General features: G+C 42.3%; 1 protein-coding gene across 1 annotated transcript in view; it reads left to right on the forward strand.

The window, feature by feature from the left end:
* LOC311223493 (neural-cadherin) overlaps window positions 1–14,453 on the forward strand; it is a gene marked incomplete at both ends in the record, with an annotated part of 1,556,546 nt that overhangs the window by 816,235 nt on the left and 725,858 nt on the right.

Here is a 14,453-nt window from a genome sequence, read left to right on the forward strand (position 1 = left end):
GGCTAGGAGAATCAGGACGCAACAGAAGTTAAACACGATACACACAATAAGGGATACAAAGACTAATGAAATATTGAGGGACCCAGCTGAAATAGAGAGGACATTTAGAGAATACTATGAGACACTATACACACAACCAAAGGCAGCGGGAGAAGAGGAAATAGACACTTTTCTGGAGAAGCTGGAGTTACCATCGATAGGGAGAGAACAGAATGAAGAATTAAATAAAATAATTACGGAACGGGAACTGGAAGAGGCAATTAATAGAGCTAAAAACAACAAATCTCCGGGGAGCGACGGATTCCCATCGGAATTCTACTAGACATTTAGAGCAGAATTAGCGCCCATGTTAGGAGCGGCATTCAGGCACACGATGGAAGAGGGCAAAATGCCTCCCTCGTGGAAGGAAGCCGTAATCACCACGATACCGAAGGAAGGGAAGGATGGAGAATTATGTAGTAGTTTCAGACCTGTGTCCATACTCAACGTGGATTATAAGATGTATACATCAATAATATCAAAGAGATTCGAGACGTTTATGCCAGACATTATAGATGAAGATCAGACTGGATTCATTAAAGGGAGACAGACACAGGACAACGTGAGAAAGACATTACACATAGTGGAAGAGATACAAAAACAAGGTGGTAGTGCGGTACTGATTAGCCTAGATGCAGAAAAGGCATTCGACAGTGTGAGTTGGGCATTTTTATATAAGGCGCTGGTGAAATTCGGGCTAAACGGGAGAGCAATGAAGATGATCAAGGCACTATATCAGGAGCCAACAGCGAGAATTAAGGTGAATGGCAGCCTGACGGATAGAATCAGATTAGAGAGGGCTACCAGACAGGGATGTTGTCTCTCACCAACGCTCCGTTTTCATAGAACCACTGGCACAACTGATCAGACAGACCGAGGACATCAAGGGAGTAAAGATAAAGGGAATGGAATACAAACTAGGCCTATTTGCGGACGACGTGATAGTATACATGAGGCAACCAGACAAGAGCTTCCCGGCACTGATGGATCTACTGAAGGAATACGGCCACTACTCAGGATACAAACTAAACGTGACAAAGACACAGACATTAGCATGGAACTATACCCCAACGACGGAAATTAGGGAGGAGTACGGGATAAGGTGGGACATGGACGAGATTAAATACCTAGGGGTGAACATCACAAGAGGGGTGGGGAAACTGTTTGAGGCGAATTATACACGGATAAATCAGAACATCAAGAGAGACTTAGAGAGATGGACAGTAATGCCCTTGGACTTCAATTCAAGGATAGAGGTCATTAAGATGAACATACTATCAAGGTTACTATACCTGTTTCAGTCACTACCGATACAAATACCACAGAACCAATTCATGGAGTGGGACAGACTGATATCGAGGTTCATATGGGCGGGGAGAAGACCACGGGTCAGATATAAAACACTACAACTACCAAAGGAAAAGGGAGGGATGGCAGTACCCAGCCTACAAGACTATTATTATGCAGCACAACTGAGAGCAGTGATGTGCTGGTGTAACGACAGATATGAGGCCAGATGGAAAGACATTGAAAAAGAAGGGGAGGGATACAAGGTACAAGCTCTGGTGGGGGATAGGGAACTATTCAAGGAAAAAGAGGGACTGTTAGATCCAATCACCAAGTGCACCTTGACTATATGGAACAGAGTAGTAAAAACACACAAATTGGAGAAGCAGTCAGGGGTTCTGAGATGGGTAGCACTTGACAAGAGATTCAAGCCAGGGAGGTTGGACCATGGATTCAGAAGGTGGGAAAGGGGGGGAGCAACAGCGATATGCAAAATGATAGAGAAGGGGGAAATGCAGACCCTACAAAAATTAAAGGAGAAATTTGGACTAGAAAACAGGGACCACTTCAGATATCTACAGGTTAGAGATTACTACAATAAAGAAATAAGAGGAGACAAGGACGAAGAACAGAATGGAATAATCAAGATGGTAGTATGGGCATACGAAGGGGGGAAAGGAAGGGTAATATCAGCACTGTACCGGGCTATAATGAACAGCAAGGGACACACGGCCGATTATATAAGGGATAAATGGGAGAGAGAGCTAGAGATAGAAATAACAGAGAAGGAATGGGGTAACATATGCGAGGTGCAGCACTCAACAACAGGATCAAGGGTATGGAAAGAATTTGGATGGAAAAACATAATCAGATTCTTTATAACCCCAGAGTTGAAGGGAAAGTATGCACCAACACAAAGGACATGCTGGAGGATGTGTGGGAATGAGGGGGCAAATCACACGCACATATTCTGGGGATGTCAGAAGCTGAAGGGGTATTGGGAGGAGATAGGGGAGGCAATGACCAGAATATTAGGATACGGGTTACCACAAACGGGACTGGTGCTTTACTTAGGGGACCTGACGCACGAGGGAATACAAGGGGGGACAAGTATTTAATAAAGATAATGTTGATATCGGCCAGAAAAGCAATAACGAGACTGTGGTACAAAGAAGATCCACGACAATAGCACAATGGGTAGGAATAGTAGAGGAGATACAGGATATGGAGAGGATAACACACATGCTGAGGCTACAGGAAGAGAAATTTGGGGAAAGATGGGGAAAGTGGGAGGATTATAAGGGGAACGAAAACGACATCACAGAGGAGGAACCAAATGCAACACAAGAGGGCGAAGGGTAAAGGAGGAAAGAGGTTCAAGGAGGGTCTCTGAACCCGTGTCACACACCTTTGCTTTAGTTAGTTTTTTCGATTTTTTTTTCGGGTATGACAATTGTTTTATGTTTTTTTGTACTTTATTATTTAGGTCTGTTTAACAGTGTTCTTTTATTGTATGTTTATATTTAATTTCATGAATGTACCCGTATATGTATGTCGATATGCTATGGATGTCAATATAAATGTTATGTTGTATGTCCATAAATGTTGAATAAAAATAACCTTAAATGGAAAACCAACACAGACCACATCCACAAAAAAGCCAATCAAAGACTCTTCTTCCTCCGCCAGCTCAAAAAATACAGAGTCAGAAAACATCTCCTGCTCCGCTTCTACCAGGCTATCATTCAAAGCATCCTCACCTTCTCCATAACAGTTTGGTACAGCAGTCTGGACACTCACTCCAAAAACAAACTCCAAAGAATAATCAATAAATCCTCAAATAATCCGCACCCCCCCTCCCATCTCTCGAATCACTCCACCGCCAAAGCACAATTTGAAGAGCTAGAAAAATGTTCTCTGACCCCACTCACCCAGCACACCACATCTTCCAGCTGCTTCCCTCCGGGAGGCGCTACAGATCCCTGACCACCAAAACATCCCACTTTAAAAACAGCTTCTTCCCCACTGCCATACGGACACTGAACTCCCTGTAGCTGGTGGTGGCAAGTTTGTCAGCCCAGCTGTCGGTGGTGCTGCTGTGGTGCAAACTTCGTCATCAGCTGTTGACCGTTCTCCAAGTGTCTCTGGTGTTTTCAACAAGCTTCGTCAATTCCTTCTTAGGACTTGACCCTCTTCTGTTCTGACGGTGTAGGATCTAGGACCCACTTCCTCCAGAACTGTGGCTTTCATGTCCCAGTATTTAGAATGTTTTGCAGACACTTCTGTTTCTGTCTCACAATGTTATTTTTCTTCTGTTTTGCAGTGCAAGGAAGTGTGGTTCGTAACCTCCGTCCCATCAGAAGCTCAGCAGGAGACAGTCCATGTTCTAGTGGTGATGCTCTGTAACTCAGTAGAGCTAGATATGGATCAGAACCACTCTCTTTTGCCTTCAGGAGCAGCCTCTTTACTATGTCCACACCTTTCTCTGCTTTACCATTGGATTGGGCATACAGGGGACTTGAGGTTACATGCTGGAAATCATATTCTTCTGCAAAGTTTTGGAACTCCTTACAGTTGTAAGCTGGTCCGTTGTCAGAAACGAGAACCTGGCAAATTCCATGTCTCGCAAAGATAGATTTCATATGTGTAATCGCACAAGTAGCTGTCATGCTGGAAAGCAGTGCTATCTCTGGATAGTTAAAAAAATAGTCTATAACCAGTAGATAATTCTTTCCATCCAGGTGGAACAAGTCAGTTCCCACTTTCTGCCAAGGCACCTTAGGTAGGTCTGCAGTTACCATAGGCTCTTTCTGCTGCTTTGTATGGTGTTTCAGACAGGTTTCACAGCTCGAGACCATCTTGTCAATGTCTGTGTTGATGCCTGGCCAATATATTGATGTTCTGGCCCTTCTCTTACATTTCTCCATTCCGAGGTGCCCCTCGTGAAGTCTCTTCAACATCTCTTGTCTCAGTGACTGAGGAATGACAATTGTGTTCTTTCTGAGTAACAGTCCATCTATCACCCTCAGCTCTGCTCGGATGTTGTAATATTTCTGACAGTCTCCCTTAGGCCAGCTCTCTTTCATATTAGTCATGACCCTCTGTAGTAGGGGGTCCTTTTCCGTTTCTGCTGAAATCTGTTTAGATTTTCTGTCTGACACAGGTAGTGATTTTGCAATCAAGTTCACATGAAATTCAACATCAGCCTCTGTCGAGCTCACTGGTGTGTCACTCTGTGTCGTTGCCCTGGACAGAGCATCAGCCATCACAATGTGTTTACCTGGTGTGTATATCAGCTCGAAATCATATCGTTGCAGCTTCATCATCAGTCTCTGTATGCGTGGTGACATCTCACTGAGGTTTTTCTTTATGATGGAGATCAACGGCTTGTGGTCTGTCTCTGCCACAAATCTTGGTAGGCCATACACATAACTGTGGAATTTTTCAAATCCATAGACTAGTCCTAAACACTCCTTTTCAATTTGTGCATAGCGACATTCAGTTACTGTCATCGTTCTCGATGCATAGGCAACTGGCCTCCAATCATCTCCATCCGCTTGTAACAGCACCGCTCCAATCCCATTTTTGGATGAGTCAGTGGAAATCTTTATCCTTTTGGACGGGTCAAAAAATGTCAACACTGGTTCCGTTGTGAGCATGGTTTTCAGTGTTGTCCACTCCTCTTCATGACTGCCAGTCCACTTGAAGTCACACGTGTGGTGTAACAGCTGTCTGAGGTGCACTGTCTTGGTTGACAAAGTTGGTATGAACTTTCGAACGAAGTTTATCATTCTCAACACACCTTGCCTATCCTCAGGTCTCGGCATCTCCACTATAGCTTTCACCTTGCGGATGTCAGGCTCGACACCTGCACTCGAAAGCTTGTCTCCCAGAAAGGTGATTTCTCTCACACCAAACTGGCATTTTGCTCTGTTGAGCTTTAGTCCATGCTTTTTGACGTTTTGCAGAACCTTGATGAGTCTCTCATTGTGCTGCTCCAGTGTGGATCCCCACACCACCACATCATCCACATACACCCGTGCTCCTTCTATACCTTCCAGTATGTGCTCCATAGATCTGTGGAACACTTCAGGAGCAGAGCATATTCCAAAAGGCATCCTCTGGAACGAGTAGCGGCCAAATGGTGTATTGAATGTACAGTACTGTCTTCGTGCAGTTTGATCTGCCAAAAGCCCTGTGAAGCATCCAACTTACTGAAGTACTTTGCACCGGCCATTTCACTTGTTATCTCCTCTCTTGTTGGAATCTGATAATGCTCTCTTTTTATGTTTGCATTTAGGTCTTTTGGATCCATGCACAGACGTATATCACCATTTGGCTTCTTGGCACACACCATCGAATTCACCCACTCAGTGGGCTCCTCCACTCTCTTTATCACCCCCAGTGACATCATTCGGTCGAGCTCTTGCTTCACCTTCTCTCTGAGCGGTGCTGGAACCCGCCTGGGAGCATGTATGACTGGCTGTGCATCCTCTTTTAGTTGGATCTTGTAGGTGTATGGTAAGACACCAAACCTTTTGAATACATCTGTATACTGATCCACTATTGTCTCTACGTCGTTCTGTGCATTTGTTTTGATGCTATACATCCTCTTGACTAAACCCAATTGTTCACATGCCTCATCTCCCAACAGTGAGTCATGTCCATCTGGAACTATTACAAACATGAGGTGATGCTCTTTGCCTTTAACTCTCACCTTCAGTCTGCATACTCCTCTTGTGGGGATGGGCTGTCCATTGTAGGCCTTGAGTGGAATGGGATTAGGACGAATGTGGGGCTTCACTTTCATGTTTCTGATGTGAAGTTCATTTATCATGTTAGCCTTTGGTCCTGTATCCAGTTTGAAAGCAATTATAGCTCCATTTATATGCAATGGCTCGGTCCACTTGTCCTGCTCCACTCTATTCACTCTTGTCTGTTTGTCCTCATCCTGTGTCACCATGCCCACAAAGAAGGAATCACACAGGTAATTTTCCTCCACTGTGTGTACACGTTCACCTCTGCCTTGTCTCCCCTTGGCAAAGCATTGCTTGGAAAAGTGATTTTGTCCTTGACACTTATGGCACATTTTTCCATATGCTGGGCATTGTCTTGGTGCATGTCGAGTACCACATCTTTTACATTGAAAAGTGTCTGATCCCTTTTGTTGATTGTACCGCCTTTCTCCCTTGTTGTAGGGCTTCCTCGTTACCATAGCGACTGCTGCTCCGTCTTTAGCGTCTCCCGCAAATGTTCTGGCATGCTGTATCGCTAATTCACTTGTGTGACATATTCTCACAGCAGATTCAAGGGTTAGCTCTGTCTCCCGCAGTAACCTCTCCCTCAGTTTCGAATCTAGTACGCCAAACGCAAGCTTATCTAGGATCATAGAATCGTGCACATCTCCAAAATTACACGTTTTAGCTTTTAAGTCCGTTAGAAACACATCACAACTTTCAGCAGGCTGTTGCATCCTCGAGCGAAACACATACCTTTCAAAGGTTTTGTTCTTCTTCGGCGAACAGTGTTCATCAAACTTCTTGACAACCTCCGCAAATTTCTCCCTGTCCTCTGCATCGGCGAACACAAACGTGTTATATACTTCCACAGCTTGTTGTCCCGCGATGGTCAGAAGCAGTGCAATCCTTCTCGTTTCAGACTTTCCTTCCAGTCCAACAGCCATCAGGTACAGCATGAAACGCTGTTTGAAGGTAGGCCACTCATAACTCATAATTACCAGTCCAATTCACAGCGTCCGGCGGCTTCACACTTTCCATCATGATGACTCGTGATTACACTCCTGGTACCATGTAATATTTCTGTCCATCAATGAATAAACTGGGGTTCTTTTAATATCATTTATTTAGGTCCTGGTAGTAGGTAGGTAGCATACATGTCAACATGCAACAGGTGTCTCATTATCATACTTATAGAAACTGTGTAGTGGTACCCTGGTAGATGGGGCCATCTAGTGGTTAGTATAAATCACCACATGTACTTTAGGGGCACATGTTCTGAAAATATGGCTTGGGCTTAAGTTAAGGTTACATATTTTTAAGTGTGTGTTTCACCACATTTATACACACACACATGCGCATAGACCATGCACACACACACATCTGAGTGGTTATACACACATTTATACACACACACACACATACACACTTGAGTGTCTATACATATGGACATTAATATATGCACTGTTAGGCTGTCAAACCCTCTAAAGTTCCCTTCACGCATCTCTATTACAACCTCTCTCTCTCTCCTCTCTATTTCTCTTACTCCTTCACCCTATCTTTTTTTCTCCCTGTATTTCACTCACTCCTTACCACTCTCTCTCTCTCTCTCTCTCTCTCTCTCTTTTTCTGTCTCTCTCTCTCTCTTTTTCTGTCTATCTTTATTTCTGTATCTCTCTCTCTTCTTGAATGGCTACAAGTCAACTCACTGATCCTAACGTTGTGTCAATGACACACACACACACACACACACACACACACACACACACACACACACTCTCATGTTGTATATGTCATTAATCATAATAATAAATTCAGCTTCAGCATGCTTGTTGATGCATGTAACACCTGCAGAACATGAATACAAAAAGCATCTTCTCCACCACACTGTCTGGCTACTTGTCACAAGAGAGATATAATTACATCACACTGTCTGGCTACCTAGTACAACAGAGATGAAGATCACTAATAACATTGACAATCAGACTTGGCATGAAATCACGCCTGTGCCCCTGCCCGCTCACATCAAACCTAACTTCACCCACTGGCGTGCCATCAGCCTGCAGGACGAGGGCTTACAGTAGTCTATCCAGATCTACACAAACAGCCTTTATGCACGTTAGGTCATGCGCTCCCACTCACCTTTCTTTCAAAAGCAATTTCTAACTGAATACAACATTTTATCTGTTAATCACAACAAGCTATTTCAAGTGAATGAGGCCAGTCTCAACTCCACCTGCTATTGGTATTGGTTTATTTTCAATGCTCTTGTTGGTCAGCAACCCCTTCCATTACAACAATGTTGGATTGGAATTCTGGGTTCTATCAAACTCGCTCAAGAGCTTGTACTGAACTTGGAAAGATTGCTTTCTCTTTCAGTGTTCCATATGTAACGGGGAAGCCAGTGGGTATGACCACAGTCACAGAAACAGGTGTGTTGACGAGTGACTGTGGCAGTGCGGGCTGGTAAATTAAAACTCACTTCCTCATAACAGGGTTAACAGACGCATAGGTACGGTAGTTAGGAGTGAATTCACTTCTTAGTGCAGTGGCCTGTGTCGTCGCCCGCAGACGCGGGAGCCCCCTGTTCGACTCCCCCTCAGGACATTCTCATTTAACATCAAACACAACGCAGACCCAGTATGATCCGACACACATACTTTTGTTAGATTTAGGTTGTTTCAGCCTGTAGTCCATGTTATCTCTTGATCCTCTGTGTTGTTTTTGTTTCATGGAGGCAATCGTTCGGTGGAATTTCGAATTATAAAACACTCTTCTCCCGAATACATTCGGAACAAACGTACGTTGAATCGTCCATTGTGTATCAAAAAGGATAGTTTATTTACATAAACAAAGGTATCACACAAAATGCAAAACGAATTGAAAGTATTTGTTAACACTAGCAAAATATGAGGTTTACCACAATGGTAGGTTTGAGTGACATAAAAAAAAATAGATATATAATTTATTTAAATTCTTTTGGATGGAAGAGCCACACATTGACGGGCAAAGAGCCACATGCGGCTCACAAGCCACGGGTTGGCCACCCCTGCGCTAGACGCTCTCAAAGTGCTGTGACTTTCATCTGTTCCAAGGGCCCATATGTGGAATAACATTCTAATTACATTTTCCTGAAGTCATTTTTTAATTTCTGAAACCGTGCCAGATAAAACGGGTACTTTTAGGAAAAGTCATTGAGTGACAGAGCTGGAGCTCGACCGAGTGACGAGGATACATTTATTGAAAATGCCTAGGCCTCATTTGACCCCTTGTCGGCTGTGCTAGTGTTAACATCCGGGGGCCGTGCGCACACTTGCGGCAATTTGCTCTAGTCTGTCGGCCTAGCGCTGTATTTTTGCAGATCAACCAATACATTGTTGGAAAGTGTCATTTGCCACCTTTGGATCATCACCCTACTCGACCTATTGCGTGCTTCAAGTCTCGAGTTACAAGACAAAACATCCGACGAGCATAATTTGACAAGCCATTCGGACAAGTGGCCACAGATACAAGGATACATCTGTAAAACACACATTTCTAAATTGGTCTAAACTTTGGACCTGTACTGTAGATAAGACTTCAGGCTATGGAACCGTTATGTTTTCCAGCTCCTACCTCTCAGCTGAAACTCAAAAACACGGCATCTGGCAACAAGTAAACAACGTGAGTAACTTTTATTTTTATTTCAGTGTGTTCAAACCTCTAACTCTATTACATTAGCATTCCGAGTGATTCTTCTCCTATTGTGGAAGAAAGTTCAGAGTTTTCTTTCAAAAGAGACCAGACTCATGCATGTGCTATAAGTGGTTCAAGTAATGCATCACAAATTACTTTGGGTATGCAATCGTCAGGCGTTTTATGCTAAATGTGCCCTCAGCAAGGGGTTAAAATGTTTAAGGAAATAAACTAGACACTCATACCTCGGCCCAGTCCCGGCGCCATGGGCGGGCATTAGGGGGCCGGGCCCGCCCACTGAGTCAGCTGGGCCCACCCTGGTAAAAAAATAAACACTTTTTTGTCAATCAAAGTCAACTATCCAAATCCTTAGTCGGGGACAGCCCTATTGGGCACTGATGTCAACAACAACACTACTGAAGCTAGCACGGCACTCTGTGAGAATTCTTTTTCTACCCTCAAGAACGTCTTTACAGAACATCGCCTTAGTATGCTTCATCGACGCAACTAAGGCCAATTTAATTCAGTTGGCATTTGAGAAGGACTTAACAAAAAAGTTCAGGAATGAGTGGAGGGGCAGTGTTTTAAGAAGATTTCACTCTGTCCCCAAACGCCGCTTTCCGCTCTACTTATGATGGTGAGTAGCCTGTGGAGGAATTTTGTTTGCTTTTTTATGCACCTTATTTTTGTCAGTTCAGTTCAGTTTGTCAGTGAATTCAGAAGTGTTGAATAAATGGAGACTTTTCAAAGATATAGAATAGAATAGAAATGTATTATCCTGAGGGAAATTTGACACTGCAAATCACTCAACATTAAACATTTAGACGGAACAAGTCACAAATAAGAATAACAAAACAAATGGCCTAAGAATAGAATAAAATGAAATAGAATAAAAATAGAATAAAAGATACAGTAAATAAATACAGTAAAAATATACTGAAGTCTACAGTAGGTGTAATATTGCACAGTGCTGTTTAAAAAGTAAGAGTCCAGGAAGATGGTAACTGTCACTCTGTGCTCAGTGGTGCAGTGAGGCACAGTGATGCATTGTATAGTCTGATGGCTGTCGGAATGAAGGACTTCCTGTGCTGTTCAGGGGCGGATCTAGGATTGTAGGAGATCCGGGGCTTAGCCCAGATGGGCCCCCCCCCTTTTTTTGTATTTTTTTGTATTTGTTTTTTTATTTGTTTTTGTTTACAATTTTTTTTTTTTATTATTATTATTTTGTGCAGGCAAGGGGTGGTTTGGAGGGGGTCAGGCACGACCCCCTCCACAACAGATTTTTTTTGAATTTAATTAACCTGTACGTGCAATTTCCTGCAATATAGAGCCTTCAGTCTTGACCAATAAAGCTGCTCTTTTCACTATAAAACTCAGTTAACCATAACGTAGTTATGGTTCGATTTATATATTGGGGGGGGATATATAATATTTTTCATATGATCAAAAAGTGGTGGAGCAAGAGCATACCTTTGCTCCCCCAAGTTCAATAGTGGGAGAGCAGAGATGCTCCGAATGCTCTTATGGCCAGGCGTCTATGATTCACTGATACAAAGTAAAATAGTGCAGTGCAATAAAATAGTTAGTAAAATAGAATAAAATAATGCAATAGTGCATTGCAATAAAATAGTTATCATCGTATTTTTTCGGGAGGCCGGTAAGGAGTGCATTACAGTAGTCGAGTCGGCTTGAGATAAAGGCATGGATCTGGTTTTCAGCGTCCTTTTGATTTATAAATGGCCGTACTTTAGCTATGTTTCTAAGGTGGAAGAATTAAGTTTTTGTCAACTTGTTGATTGTGATTTAAATCTTAGGTCTGAGTCTACCATAACACCAAGACTTAACTCACTCAAATACAGTTAGCAGCTGGATAGACCACAGATGGAAATTAGCTTCTGCTAAATCTGGTGCAAACATATTTTCATGTACTGTAACAATGATGAATTGAATTTTTTTTTTTTTTTTTTTTTTTTTTTTTTAAATAGATTCGGGGCTTTTCAGAATACATCCGGGGCTTGAGCCCAGGTAGCCACCCCTTAGCTCCGCCCCTGGTGCCGTTCAGTACTGCATTTAGGTAGAGTGAGCCTATAACATGCTCCTCCTGTCAGCCAAGTCTGTGTATAGTGGGTGGGAGGGGTTTTCCCTGATGGCCTGGAGCTTAGCAAGGTTCCTCCTCTCCGCCACCCTCGCTAGAGTCCAGCTCTACCCCAACCACGCTACTGGCCTTCTTGACCATCTTATCCAGCCTGTTTGTGTCCCCTGCTCTCAGTCCGCTGCCCCAGCAGGTCTGTTATACAAAAACAGACTGAACGGATATATATAAGTGAAAGTTCTTAAGGCGAGACACTGCAGGTGAATAGTCAAATATACTTTTTTTGTTGATTTTGTTATATTTTGCTTCCTAAACATGTCTTCTATGAAACTAGTGACATTAGTTTATTTTACATCATTTTGCCTTATTGCATCCATAAATGTGCACATATTTAATGGAGAAGTGCCTCATTTGCATATATAAACATACATTTCAGAAAACTTGCAATATATTTTTTCTTAGTTTATATGTACATAACAAATTGGGAAAGTTTCATAGTGATATCTATTCAAATATTTTTTGCCTATTAGGGGGTACTACACTGTACTACACTGTTTGTAGCCTGTGTGTAGTTCTGTTCAGTTCAATAACATCATTATTATTATTATTATTCAGTTATCAGGCATGTGTTTAGGTTGTCTATTACTAATGGTTTGATTAGGTATTGTGTTTGTAAATATCTGTTTAAAAAAAATATATGGCATTTTACAATACAGAACTTTGAAGGCGTTTTCCCGAAAATGAGTTTTAAGAGTTTTTCCTCATACTCTGAGCCAGAAATCTCCACTTCAGTAGCACTCGCATACACCAAACCTTCCAGTTATATTCATATCTATGTTCTGAAGGTATTTACAGAAGGGTTTGTTGATATCGCATTCATACCCTGATTTATATCACATTTTATTCCTAAAAACATGGCGAAATATGGAATTTTACCATAAAAATGGACTGAATGGAGTATTTTCTGATTTATGGAGTGATAAAAAGAGATATCCAAAATCCCCTCTGTAATAACCTTTGGCTCTAATATGTCAACAAAATGAAACTATAATTTTGAAAATGGCTTTATCCAATGTTCAGATTTCTGTCCTGGAATTATATGCAAATTAGTGCATATTTAAGTAGATCATGCCTCATTTGCATATTTAAACATACAATTTCAGAAAACTTGTAATACAAAAAAGTCTTGTCTTAATATAAGTAATCAACTGGGGAAGTTTCATTGTGATATCTATTAGTTAATTTTTTTACCCTATTCACCTGCAGTGTCTCCCCTTAAGATAGAGAGAAATTCGATTTTTCAATTGCCTCTCTGCTGTTTAGTTCAGCACCGTGGGCAGCGCCAAGCAAGCCACAGCGCCGCTGTCCCAGCTGAAACGTATAAAAGGGAACCTGTGTTGAAAAACCACCCCCCGAGAAAATGTTATGCCCCCCCACTAATTTGTTTCTGCAGCCTGGTCTGCCTCGGCCCCTGCCCCCACAGGAGCAGAGAGCCCTGTTAGAAAACTAAACACCACTTTGCCTGAATAAAAGCTGTTTACCTACGTACTGTACGTATTTATCCTGTTATAATCATAATGAAAACCAGTTATATCGTTAACTCTTCAGTGCTCTTTAAAGTTTGATACTCTTCCAACCATTGGACAATTTATAGCTTTAGTTAATAACCATTGTATGTGCTTTTGTAATTGCTTTTAGTCAGCTTTTCCCGTTTCTTGTATCCTGTTCATAAGATAACAACTTTAACTTGTTTTTATCTTTGTTATTATATCTCTTTTAGTTGTATACTCAGCGTCACTTTAAATGGAAACCTCTGTGTCCCTCGGGTTTAAATAAAGGATGAATGAAAAAGTGAATGAATTGCTGCTACTCCCGCATATTTAACAAATGCGCTTGCATCTCTTGTCACCAAATGATCAAAGAAGAAGTTGGACTCACCCATGTGCCTGGGCCTGCATCTAGATTCACAAAGACGGGTCCCTAATGTCCTCATTTCATGATTTGTATTCTCAAGGTCGGTCCTGATTCCGACACTCAGACATATTTTAAAATCAGACATCCATACACACTCAGGCTCACACACACACACGCACACACAAACACACTCGGACATCCATACATGCTCAGGTTCACACATACACTCACATGCTCGGATGCATGTGTGCATACTGTACACACACACACACAAATGTAGAAGAGAGGAGAAAGGGACGCATGGAGAGGAAAGGATGTGACTGACCACATAACTGACCACAGAGGAATCATCTGGCCAGAGACTGACCACTGAGACATCATCTGACCAGAGACTGACCACTGAGACATAATCTGACTAGAGACTCCACTGAGCCATCATCTGACCAGAGACTGACCACTGATGCATCATCTGACCAGAGACTGACCACTGATGCATCATCTGACCAGAGACTGACGACTGAGACATCATCTGACCAGAGACTCACATAAATGAAGACTTGAGACTTGACTTGGACATGCTGGCTATAAGACTCAAAATTACTTGAGACATGACTTGAGACTGACTTGAGACTTGCACATTAATAAAATATGACTTGACTATGCAATATTGAACATTGGTGATTCAACTATAGTTGTCATAGCTTGTTGGC

This window comes from Notolepis coatsorum (assembly GCF_963971535.1).
Source record: "Notolepis coatsorum genome assembly, chromosome: 2".
Taxonomy (NCBI): domain Eukaryota; kingdom Metazoa; phylum Chordata; class Actinopteri; order Aulopiformes; family Paralepididae; genus Notolepis; species Notolepis coatsorum.